Source organism: Anser brachyrhynchus, assembly GCF_964034855.1.
Source record: "Anser brachyrhynchus genome assembly, chromosome: 18".
NCBI classification, from domain to species: Eukaryota; Metazoa; Chordata; class Aves; order Anseriformes; family Anatidae; genus Anser; species Anser brachyrhynchus.
Window position 1 is genome coordinate 5,703,894 of NC_137711.1, and position 12,567 is coordinate 5,716,460.

General features: G+C 40.1%; 1 protein-coding gene across 1 annotated transcript in view; it reads right to left on the reverse strand.

Annotated features, from left to right (window-relative positions):
* TOM1L1 (target of myb1 like 1 membrane trafficking protein) overlaps positions 1-12,567 on the reverse strand; it is a 416,402-nt gene that overhangs the window by 349,919 nt on the left and 53,916 nt on the right. The gene's annotated exons all lie outside the window — the stretch shown is intronic.

Below are 12,567 nucleotides of genomic sequence, written 5' to 3' on the forward strand. Positions count from 1 at the left end.
ACAGTCAGTCACGTTATTGACAGCGCATCGGTCACCACATTCCCTGCACATTAAGGCAGCTATTTAAAGAATACGGTCCAAGGTCCCAAAAGCCCATTAATATTTCCATATATGTAATGTCTAAGTGTAGACGTCGTATTAGGCATTACATTCACTTATAAAGTAGTAAACAATTTGTATCATTTGCAATCAAACCAAATAATTCAGAGAATATTCAGAATAATTAATAAGACTTTCCTGACCTCATTTTAAGGTATATTGTGAATGGGACTACCATTTATTCTGATTAGAAACATTGCTATCACATCATCAAGAAATGTATATGGCACACCCATTTACTAAGCAAATCCTTTCAACCATTCATTACCATACAAAAAAGACCTGCAGACTTGTAGAAAGAGCCAGCAGAAAATCATTGTTATTGTCTAAGAAATATTCTATAAAACTCTATTCTGAATTGCACTGGTGTAAATTTGTCATAGGTCCGTTCACTGTCGCAGTCTCATGATTCTGTCAGCTCACTCTGAGCCTGGCAGAGCCACTGCAAAGCCAAAGTTATTTGCAGTTTCAGATTTATAGTGATGAAACATAGCTGTGCTCAGTCTATCAATCATCATTCTTTTGAGATGCAGTAGGCAAACTGAATCATGGCCTCTGTCCTAGACATCACCACTATTTTTTGGTAATCTATGCCGTCTTGTCCCTCCTCCAGGAACTTTATAAGGTACAGAAAGGGAAAAATGCAAAGGTCTATTTTTTTTTTCCTCTCAAGACTACTAAAAGCTTCTTAATGGTTCAAATGATCTCATTTGTAAAATGAATTACCTCACACAGCATAGTGCTGTTATGAAATTTCTGGCTAAGAAAAATTCTAGAGACTTTCCCCAGCCTCAAATATTTTCAATTAAACACCTGCAGTAGTCTGTACTGATCTTAAATTTTAAGTTTTATTTTTATAAAGTTTACTCAGCATAAAAATCAGAGGTGTACTTAATTTATCGCAGCCTTAAAAAGACCTGAAATGCCCAAAGCATATTGATACATCAGATGACAGAAAGAAATATCTGTCTATAGTGTTCAAATGAAACTAAATGGAGAAGAAAAAAAAAACACAGCAAAGAGGGTAATTTTTGTTCTCTGTTTTGAGATTACAGATGAGAAAAGAAAATGACATCAATTTGTGGACATTCTCAGGGTATTTCAACTAGACAAACAGCAATTAAAACATGTATGAAATATTAGAGGGATGAAAGCTTGAGTCTGAGAAGTCATTAAGTTCTGATTTGGCTTCACTTAGAGAGACTGTTCAATAATTAGTGGAATTTTTTATATATACAAGAGACATGTATCTTCAGACTTGATGATACATAACTGACCACCGAGCAGAGACTAAAATTACCAAAGCGAAACAAAAATATATATATCCATATATATGTGCACAGGCTTTATATGAGAGGTAATATTTCATTTACAGATTTATATCACATCACATTTATGATTCCTAAACTGTTCAAGAGCAAACGGGCAATATCCACAGCAATTTCAAAATATTCTGATTAATAGCTGCTAAAGCAGATGAATTTCTTAATACAGAAGTTATAAAATGTGCAGACGGTAGAACTGTGAAAATAACGATCAAAAAGAAAAGCAGTGAGAAAGTCCCAAAGCACACGCTAGTGAGATGCAAGCCAAGCTGACTTTGCAGAAGAGTCGTTCAAGAGCTCCTGAGCACTTTGGCGGCGTGCTTATGAAAGCAGAGTGGCAGAAGCTTGGTCCTGCACAGAGTAGGCACAGAACCAGTTCCTACATGCTGCAGCAGGCTGGGCTGGAAACAAGGAGTCCTGGTTTCAAACAGCACCTAAGCTTCAGGAAACCTAAATCTTTCAGGACAGGCATGACACTTAATAATGCAACAATGTGGGATTTATGGTGGGGGTTTTTTAGGACATCACAACAAAGCCTGTCTGGACAGGTCGCCCAAGTTCAGCCTGGGTCAGCTCTCTTCTTTATCAGGTTAGTTCATCCTCTGGTGGTAATTCAGGGAATATCTAGGGTTTTGCCCTTCCTTTCAGTCCCTGTATTATTAATATATTTCTTATTCATCTGCTGAACTGGCACTGAATCTGCACAAGGTGTAGCTTTTTCATGTTCATGCATAGGTGGCATTTTTTAATGTATAAAAAGGATAAAATTGGATAACCCACCACAAGGTATCAGTCAATCAGCTCACTTTTTTTGTTACATCCCACCAAAAAACACAGCCTAGGAGGAAAGGTGACAAAGACAAGCTCAAGTCAGTCACGGCGCAGCCTGCAAGGGACCTAACCCATTATAAGCTCAAAGAGAATTAACAAGATATAAAAAAAAAATAATAAAATGTGCAGGGGACAGAGGAACAGCTCACATACACCTGAAAGCCAGGAAAAAAAAAAAAAATCATGTGAAACTTCAGATTCCTAACAAGATGATAAATGGCAGAAGGGCATGAGACGCCTGTTCACTGTTTCTGACCAGCACAACAAAGACAGAACCTTCCTTCCTCCTGCCCCCCACTGTATTTTTCCTCCCTTTTTGTCTCCATTTCCTCCAGTGCAAGCTGTGCAGCACTCCCCACGCCGTAAGCAGTCCTCACTAAATGCAGAGAACAAACCAGCTAATCAGCCAGTTAAAGAAATTACGTCCTCTCTGCCTCCCTTTGCCACCACAGGAACTCCACACAGAGCCCTGACATTCTTCCATTTTAAGGGAGCAAACACTCCACCTACAAAACCATCATTATCAAACAAGGAGAGACTGAGTTTGCTTATTTGTTAATTACCAGAGCTCCTGACAAAGGAGTATTTCTTCCCTCTCAGAAGTGTTTGCTTTTATGTCTGAAGAAAGAAAATAAAAACAAATTACAAGCACTTATTAATATGTAAAGGTAATTGCTACATACAGTGCAGGGTGAATAGACAAAACTCAGACCTTTCATTGAAGCTGCACTCCCCGGCAATTGGTAATGCATGCTCAAAGCAAATGGATTAAAAACATTTGTACAGAATGACACAAGAGATTATAGCACTTCTACGGACTGATATTTTTCCCTCAAAGGAAAAAAATAAAATAAAAATTGCCTACCTGTCAGCACAGTTTTCTCAAAAGCCCCAAACAAAACGTTAGCTAGATGTTTATTACAAGTTTGGAAGATCACTTTGACACATGACAGCTACTTAGTTCAGTGACATCCCTCATCATCATGCCAATCCCATGCCAAATGACCATCACAGGAATACTACAAAACCTCTGCCCTTTATTTTCCTATATAAAGGAAGACAACGGACAGGTACTGTTCACAAGCCCTGAGAGACAATGTCTCGTGTCCCAAAAAAAACCAAAACCACAGATGTTCACTACAATTATTTCCTGTTTCACTGGCACTGCAAAGAAAAATATTCCTCTCAATTAGCAAACATAACTACAACATACCTCTACAAACATACCTTCTTAATGTTTTATAACTTTTATATAACTTTTTCGAAAAACAAGAGTTTGGAAAGTAAAGCCACATGAAATCGATTTTGGTTGGGATGAAATGCAATTCAACAGTTCTCACAGGGGCTGTGGGAGGGGGAAGACTTGAAAAACAGAACCAATAGACTTAAAGTTACTGCTTTAAAAGAGTGAGAAGTAAACCAAATACAAGTCAACTATCATTCGTAGCAGCACGAGAGCTGGTGCCCTTCACTAATTTTAGAATTTCTAGAACAATCTAGCTGACAGCAAGTTGACAGATATTGTTCACAATCATTATTATTTAGATAACATCAAAGTCATAATAAACATTTTGGAAACCAACATGATTTATTACTTTGCCAACACAATACTTGCCAGACATAAACTGCAACAAGTCAGAGTTGCACAGAGGATGGCTACTGAACGGTCTGGTCTGCAATAAAGTCAATGTTAGAAGACAAATTTTCCTTGTTCTTTGCACTACTTCACAGAAGCTCCCCTTTAAGTTCTAGGGTGGAAATTGTTCCACCCAGATAAATACCAAGAATTAATCTGCATTTCAAGAAGTGATATTCCTTTCAGGAGGATTCCCCAGATTCATTCAAAGCAACCAGTCTAGTCTGAAATGTCAGCCTGGTTTCATTTCTCATCCCCAGACCACTGTCCATATTTCCCAGTTCTAACAAGAATATACTAATTCCCATTGTGATTTCTCTTCAGAAATGAGTTCTTATAATTCTCATTTTTCAGTTCCCTCCAGAATTTATCTAGAGAAGTCAAAATCCCAGAACTGTTGTATCTGTCAAGTTGATGCTGCTTTGAGACCACATGTAAACTACTGCTGTTAACTTGATCACAACAGACATTCTTCCAGTTTGTTTGCGACCAAGGATTACTTGCAGTGCCAAACAGAATAGTTTAGTCAAAATTAAAATTGAACAAAGCAGAGCAATATGCTGCGTTGTTTCATTTATTTCCCCTAACTGAGCACAGTGGTAACACAATTTAAATAAAAGGTAAGTTTATGTAAGTAGCACCCAAGAGAAGATTCTGCACAGATATACGATACTAGGAGAAAATCCTGTCATGCTCTGAAACAAAATAATGATTATCTTGCTCTCATAAACAGCAGAGTAGAAAGTTCTTCACCCAACAAGGCTGCTAGTTAAGTGGTTTTGATGTTACAGAAATGACAATTATTGTAATACTTGTCAGCAGATGCTGCCTGACACCTTTGCTACAGAAACTCCTTCCAAATAAAACATAACAGAAAGGTCCTTGTCAAAGACCAGAAGCAGATCACAATTATTCCTTCCAATGCAATCCAATAAATGTGCTAGAGAATAAACAAATGAGCTAACAAATGAATAAAAGCATTCTGGTAAAGACAAGTCATGATTAAACATTCACTTTCAAATGCTGTTTTTTTTGTCCACATACTTCACTTTGTCCATAAGATGTGAAAGCCTTGTTTGGAAGTCAGTTCTCTTCATCGGGAGCAGCTCTAGCACAGTCGTGGCCATGCAACTCTGATGCTGTCTGCTAACACATGGTGCTTCCACACTGCAGCGCTTTTTCCTTAACTCATCTGGCTCTAGGCAATGAATACACCACACGAAAAAGCTACATCTGGGTTAATCATTGCCTCGTTTGAAAACAAGCTGCAAGTAAGGGTCTATTCTAGAGACATCCTTTTAAACACAACTGAACCTAAAGCTCAGGTTCCCAGTTTCTGCAACTATTAGATAATACAGTAATTCAGGATATACTCTTATAAGTGCAACTTAGAGCTGCTGCATCAGGAGGACCAATTTCTCTTAGAACAATTGGCACAGCAGGACTGTCAGCAATAATCAACCTTCCCACTTTGCACATCCCTATGTCCCTTTGCAGCTATTCAGTCTGTACATTCTGGAGCAAGCACAATCCAGCCCATAGATACTCCTGTTTTGACCTCTCTGGGGTTCCTAAACACACAATTCCTGCAGTATCAAAGTCCTGCTTCGTTGTATTTGCTGGAGATGTTTCAAACACGCTGCTTGAATACTGGAAAAGTCAAGCTAGTCCTGTCTGTATCAGAGAGCTTTTGAATGCCCAAGCTAGGAAGAGGTTATCTTCTGTGTATCTGTATCTGTCACAGCAGGAAGTCGATGCTACCTATTGGAGATTGAAACTTCCAGCAAAAATGCGTGCTGTGCTTATACATATAAAGTCACCCTTCTAACTGCTTGCAAATCTGTTTACAAATAACCACAGACATCACTATTAGATACCTAGGCTTAAAAAAAAAAAAAAAAGAAAAGAAAAAAGGACCCTTGAAAGCTGAACCGAAATATGTGATGATAATATGAAACAGACTGCATGAAAGTCTGTTTACTAAACAATATATTGCTATAACATTGCTGTACTGGTCTACAAAAATCTTATGATTTTCCACAGTGAGCTTCTATAAAGAGCACTACAAAACGTGTCAGCAGCAGAGAAGCAATGACTAAGCAGCGCTTTCAGTGAGGCCTGCTGTGCAAAGCCACCCGTGCTCACGTTACGCTCTTCTCCCTGACATACCTCTACCTACCAGAAACTGCAGAGGATTTGGAAAGCCCTTTCTTCAGGAGGTGGCTGTAGGAAAGGCTGCGCAGGGTGAGATTTTTGCCTCAGAGGGACATCCCTCATGGTCACAGCTCAGCTTTTAGGGCCTAACGTGGCGCTGGCCCTTCTGTACAGGGGAAACGACTTTCACCAACAGGGCACCACGGCCCTCAGAAAGGCCTAAAGGAGAGGCTGTGGAAACTACATCTCCGAAGGCTTTAAAGACAAAGAAATGGCAAGGCTGACCTGACGCAGCAGTGGCAATAACCCCACCAAGCAGGAGGCCGGCCCAGAGGCTCTCCAGCAGGACCTTTGGGCCTGCACATCTCTGAGAGGCTTCGTGCTGTTACCAGCCGAGCTCTGAGGCTGACAGGGCCGCGTGTTCTCCCTGGCATTCCCCAGCTGGTTTGAGTGCATACCTTGCTGTTTGCTGAACTCGCGATAATATCCCAAATGAGGGAGAGAATTGGAGTTTTTCCCTTTTCTGACACCAATATGCTCTTCTAACAGCTGGCAAGTCAGAATCTACTGCACATAAAAATGGACTGAGAGAAGTCACAAATACAGTGCGTAAAGCCAAGCATTTGTGGACCTTCAGTGTATTCGTAGGGACTTCAGGCTTGTAACTGAAACAGCCCAACCACTGGGCAGTCTGAAGCATCCCATGCACTCACAGAATGGGAAGCACTCTGCAATTTTCCACTTCCTGGCTACAGGAAAGAAAAATATCATTGATGTAAACAACAAGAGAAGGTAACTTCTGATGCTGCTTCTCAAGAGGCTTCAGGGAGGGGAAAAAAAGAAAAAAATCTGAACTTATTGCCAAAAACAGACCTTTGATTCACTAGAGCAGATAAGGATCAAAGTATGGTGAATGACAGCAGGAGGAAAAGTTACTCATCTCAGAAAATGAAACAGTTCATCTTAAACAGAAGCCTGTGATACCATTATAACATTTTCACTAGAAACAATCATCAGCTTAATTATGAGCTAATTTTCAGGTCTTTGCATAAGAAATCCAAAGGCCTCTTACTCAAATCATCATTCTTTGCCCTCAGCAAAGTGATTTAGCATCCCTTCCTGCTCTGATCCAATGCATAATGTGGGGGATGTTGACGTATTTCTACTGCTGTAGAATTTGAAAGATCTACAGTGGAGAAAAATCACAAAGGCCATGTGCAAAGGCAGGAAAAATGCACTATTTGTGCACAAATAGTAAAAACAAAACAAAAAAAACCCACCAGCAACAACAAACATAAATAGATCACGACATCATCCCCTCATCCCCTCCCACAAAGAACTAACTAACTTCAGTGGAATTATGCCTACAACAGGTTCAGCACCTTTTGATGAGGTGTAGTAAGAACTCTGAATAATTAGGTACGTACCTGAATAAATGCTCATGTGTCTAAGTAACAGAATCTTCTATTCCCTGACAATTCCTGAGTGTCAAGTTTAAATACGAAGTCAATACATGGAAAAATAGAATTAAAATGTAAAATATTCTCATTTTATGTTATTGGAAATCCATGCTGATCACTTGAGAGATTTCTGCTTGCAGGAAGGAGACAGACTTGTTGGAATTTCTGACATGATTTATCTTCCCAGTGATGAGCGTGTTACTCTGGCAGTTTAGTCTCATTTGCAATGCTGAACTTTCTATTTTGTAACATTTATAGCTATGCCACAGCATCTCACCCATGCGGCATTTTAAAAGCACAAATATCAATGCAGTGCCACAGCAAGGGGGGCGGGGGGGGAATAGGGGGCTCCAGCTCCAAACAAACAACTCAAAACCCAATCTTGCATCCAGACACCTGACACCTTCCCTCAGATGTCATGAGGTTGATGCTTGCAGTGATGCAAACAGAGTTACCCAATCTCTCTGTAAGGCTAGTGCAACAACATCACTATTTGCTAGCATGCGTCCACTGAGCACAGCCTGCAAATGATTGTGTACCTCGACAGTGGTAGCATGACAGCTACAGTCCCAGGAAAGTCTGACAGCAGAACGTGCAGCCTGGCAGGGCTGGTGTGCTGAGTCTGTGCTGTTCTGCACACTCATGCAAACAAGGAAGCCTCTAAAGGATCCGTAGACATGTATGATAAACAAACACATGGCAAATGAAAGTAAGAAAAGTGGAAAGTTTTCAATTCAGGTCTTGAAAGTCTCATTTTACTTTTATACAATAGGCTTACAACTATGAGCTGGAAGAACCTAGCAGCTTGCCTGCTTAAAGTTTGCTTTAAACATCCTGACATTCTTAAAGACCTATCCCTGCCAAATCTGTGTGCATTTTCTAACAGGTAAAGCTGATACAATTAAATGGTTTGCTAGTTCACGTTGCTCAAGATATTCTTCTGCTGGAAATGACACTGGCAATTGAGGAATGTTGAACAATACGACTGAAACCTACTGTGTTGTCATCCACTAGCGGTTCCATCCTTCGAGCCGCTAAATTTGACAAAACAAACATCGACATTGACAAAACACAGAAAAATAAGAAAGAAAGCATCAGAGCAGAGAGGGGAAAAAAAACCCAAAAAAGTATTTTTAGCATAATATAGTCGCTGCCTATTTACATGCATCAGCATGTACACATCAGAATTAGCACGTATTATGAGAAAAAATGACCTGGCTGAATAGCTGAGCTCAAAGCGCTGCTTCCATGCACACCTCACTGCATTCTGGGGTCCAGCCTCCTGTCTGAGAGTATTTCTTAGAATCCCAAACATTCCTCGGTATGAGAGCTGGTAATGGTTATGACTGTCAATCAGCTAAACAGCGATATTATGTATTTTTCAAGACAGATGGCTTTTCCTACCTAATGCTGCTGTTAAGTTTTTCATAAAACACTGAACAAGCATTGCTGAATAAGAAGAGACCAACTCTGGGAATATCTAGTCTCCACCAATTGTTGCTTTCCTCCAAAACCTCCTTTCTTTGCAAGCTTATTCAACTAAACATTCCTTGTGAGCAGCAAGTAAATGACATTAAATTTAAATCAATTATTTTGATTTTTTGTAAGAATTCTTATTACGCTAATATCTGGATCTTCCTAGCATCCTAAAAAAAGTTCCTAATGAACTTGGACTTTTCCAGCACTGACAATACTTTATGAATCTATTTCTAAAGAATAATTCCTTCCCAGATTTCAGACAGTCCTCATGGTTGATTCGGCCCTTGGCCAAAAATCTCTGCATACTTGGACAAGTTTCGCAGCTTGCCTTAACAGCTGCAGCTGCAGTTAGATCTCACTCCTTCGAAAAAAAGCGGTATTAACTCCCTGTTAGAGCACTACAATTTATTACTATGGTGGACAACACAGATTAATCTAAAAAAATAAAATAAAATAGTGAGATTAGTCAAAGCTGCCTCAACTGTTCATTTATTCGGGCACAATGACAGTTGGATGAATTTTGAGGTAACAGAAATTATGCACTTGCTTTGGTAGAGCCAGGACTTTCCTCCTAGTAATTTAACGAGTGAATTCAGCAGCTGCATAGCAATGTCCACCTACAGACACCCACACAGACACATAACCACTGCTTGTGAGTGCCAGAACTTCAAAGAATGAAGAATATATTTATATTTCAATGTTAGTTTGGTATTAGGAAAAAAGCCCATAATAATAACTCAAGCAGGTGGTCGAGGTGGGAATGTGCTTCAGCCAACTGGCATTTTAAAGAAAAAAAGAAAACTGCATCCATAAACAGACCATTTACTGTGCAATGATCTGTTTTTATGGGTATCACCATCATATGGAAACAACTCCGCTATCATTTTTGCATGGCCATTCATTTTTAATTGCACAGACCACAGATACATTTATTCATTTACATCATAGATGTAAGTATGTATCAGTGTGTGCAAGAGGCACTGCAAATATATTGTGCAGCTGCAGCGAGCATTAGGAAAGCTATCCAACAGTATGCCTGAAATCTATATTTGCAGTTTCGCAGAGAATAAAAATCAGGCAGTCTCAGTAAAAGCAGCTTTGATGCTGGTTCCCCACTCTTATTGCCAGAGCAACAGTTCCTATTCTGGAAAACTGAAAGTATTTCTTACAGAAAAGATATGAAAAATAGTAAATGAATTAAATATATGCAAACAGCAGGCTGATATAAATTAGTGAAGAACATGAGAAGAAACCACAGGCAGGGAGCGTGAGCTCTGCACGCAGACTCGTACACAAGCCCTGCAGGCAGCCTGCATCTCAGAGCACCCCCAGATGGGGCTGAACCTCGGGTACACCACCTGAATTTGTAATCCATGCTCCTGCTTTCAGACTTGCCTGTTTATATCCAAGTACTGATCTGCCACTAACCCCAAGCCAACTGCTTGTGGGGATGGAGAGGAGAGGCGCTGAACTTCTGGCACCGAGCGGGGGCTTTGTGCCTCTAATGAGTATAGAGTGGGGCGCACAGGGCTGAAACGCTACCCCAGAGAGAAAGATTTATCTTCCTGACAGATAGCGAAAGAAGGGAATGGATTTTCTCCCCAGCAGCCTTCTCCTCCTTGGCTGTCTTATTATGACTCAGCACTGCTAACTCCACTCTTCTGATTTGCTTTGCTTTTCTTGGTCCCATCTAGCCTGTCCTTGTCTCCTGCAGATTCTGGGTCACTTTGGTTTTGCTTTTTTCGGTGTTTTTGTTTTTAAACGTGAGCTCTTGATAACATTGGTTTTGGTTATATTCAGAGATTTAGAAAGAAAAAGAGCTTGCAGTCTGATGGCCAGGTTTCTGCTCATGCGGAGTCTGAGCACCGCTAGAAGTAAAGATTTATACCGTGTAAGAATCTCGTTCTATCTAAACCTTCCAGCTACTTTACATTTGCCAGCACCACAAAATGTCACAAATTTCCCTTGTCCTTCTCTTTTCCTTGACAGTGTTTTGACATGGTATTTCTGTGGAACATTTGAACTTTGATTGCTGTCTCCTCAGCTTATAAATATGCACCGGATCACAGCTAGCCAAACATATATACTATGATTTTTTTTTCTCCTGAGGGTCAACAGTACAAGACCTGCAAATGAATTTTCAAACTCCAAACCTCCCTTACCCTAAATTCCTGGTAGCCTTCCTTCCCAGCAAACGTACAAACTGTCATCATTTAAGCATCTTGGAAGTGTTTTTCACCTTAGCCATATTTCAGCGGCTGACACCCAGCATCTCACTCGATCTCACTACAGCCACATCCGACAGTTTGTCGTCGGTGCAGTCCCTGCAGCAGTCCACTATATAAGACTGAAGAATTAGTTCGCCAAAGGACAAATCCGATTGGCACAGGATCACAAAGCTTTTTTTATCGTGCTCACCTCTACTTCCCATGTGATTTTTAAGCCGATACCTGGAAACACCACCTTCAGGCCTCTGCAGCCTCCTTGAACGGAGGTGTTTGCTGCCCCAAAATGATGTCACATGCAAACTCTGGGCTCCCATTTTATTCTGCTTTGTTCTTTTTAAGGATGCTATCGTCTTTGGAATCGACAGCACAGAGGTTGAACGCACATCAGTTAGGGCTTTCTAGCTGTGCACTGCAGAGAAACAATAGAGAGACATTTGATTTTCTGACACCTCAGGCAGCAATTTGACCAGAGACACAGAGCACTAAAACCAACAATTATAGAGCAGGGAGCATGCAAAGAGTACTCCTTTGCTTGCACTGAACAACATGGGAGCTTCAGCAGTAAATAACTTGTCAACAGCTGCTCGGAGTACTGGTGCTCCTCTCTTTGAGGCATGCAGACACGTTGCTGGCAGAGCCATGGTTCTGCAATGAAATCCAATAAAGATACTAAGAAAAGCCATAAATTAGCAATTTATAAAAACAAGAGCTAGACTGAGGAAGTAGATAAGCTTACCCACAAAGCCAAATTCAAATACCTGCTTTTAAAGCTGATGAGCTTTTATTGGCACAATGTCCTAACGTTTTTGGTGCTAAAAACACAAACAAACAAAAAAAAAAAACCCACAACAATGCGAAACTCACTTTTTAAAACTTTTTAAAAGGCACCTCATGCAAAACAAGTTAGCTTTTTTCAGTGTTACTAAATAAAACTGAAAGAAGCTATAAGGAGGTTTTCTAAAGAAATCTAATTGGGAGGAATTTGCATCAAGAAGTCAAGAGATCAGGACAGAAAACATAGTTCAGATTTTACTGAGGTTGGCAAGACATTCCTTGAGTGCAGATTAAGAGTTTGCAATATACTTTTCTCCCATGTTAACTTTCTTCCTACTTCATCATAACTATATATATTTTAAACAAGAGAGAAAAATCAAAACAGCAAGAAAAAAAAAGAAGTCTCCAGAAGGTGAAGGACTACTGTGCAACCTCTCACCTCCTGTGGCAAAACAGTTCTGTATAAAATTCCCAGCTTAAATAATGCGATGCACAATTCTCCGCAGTTCAGTAATTTTCTGTGTACTGAAATGGCCAGTGAGAGCTACTTCTAGGGCTCAGGCCAAACAGGTTCCAAAGTT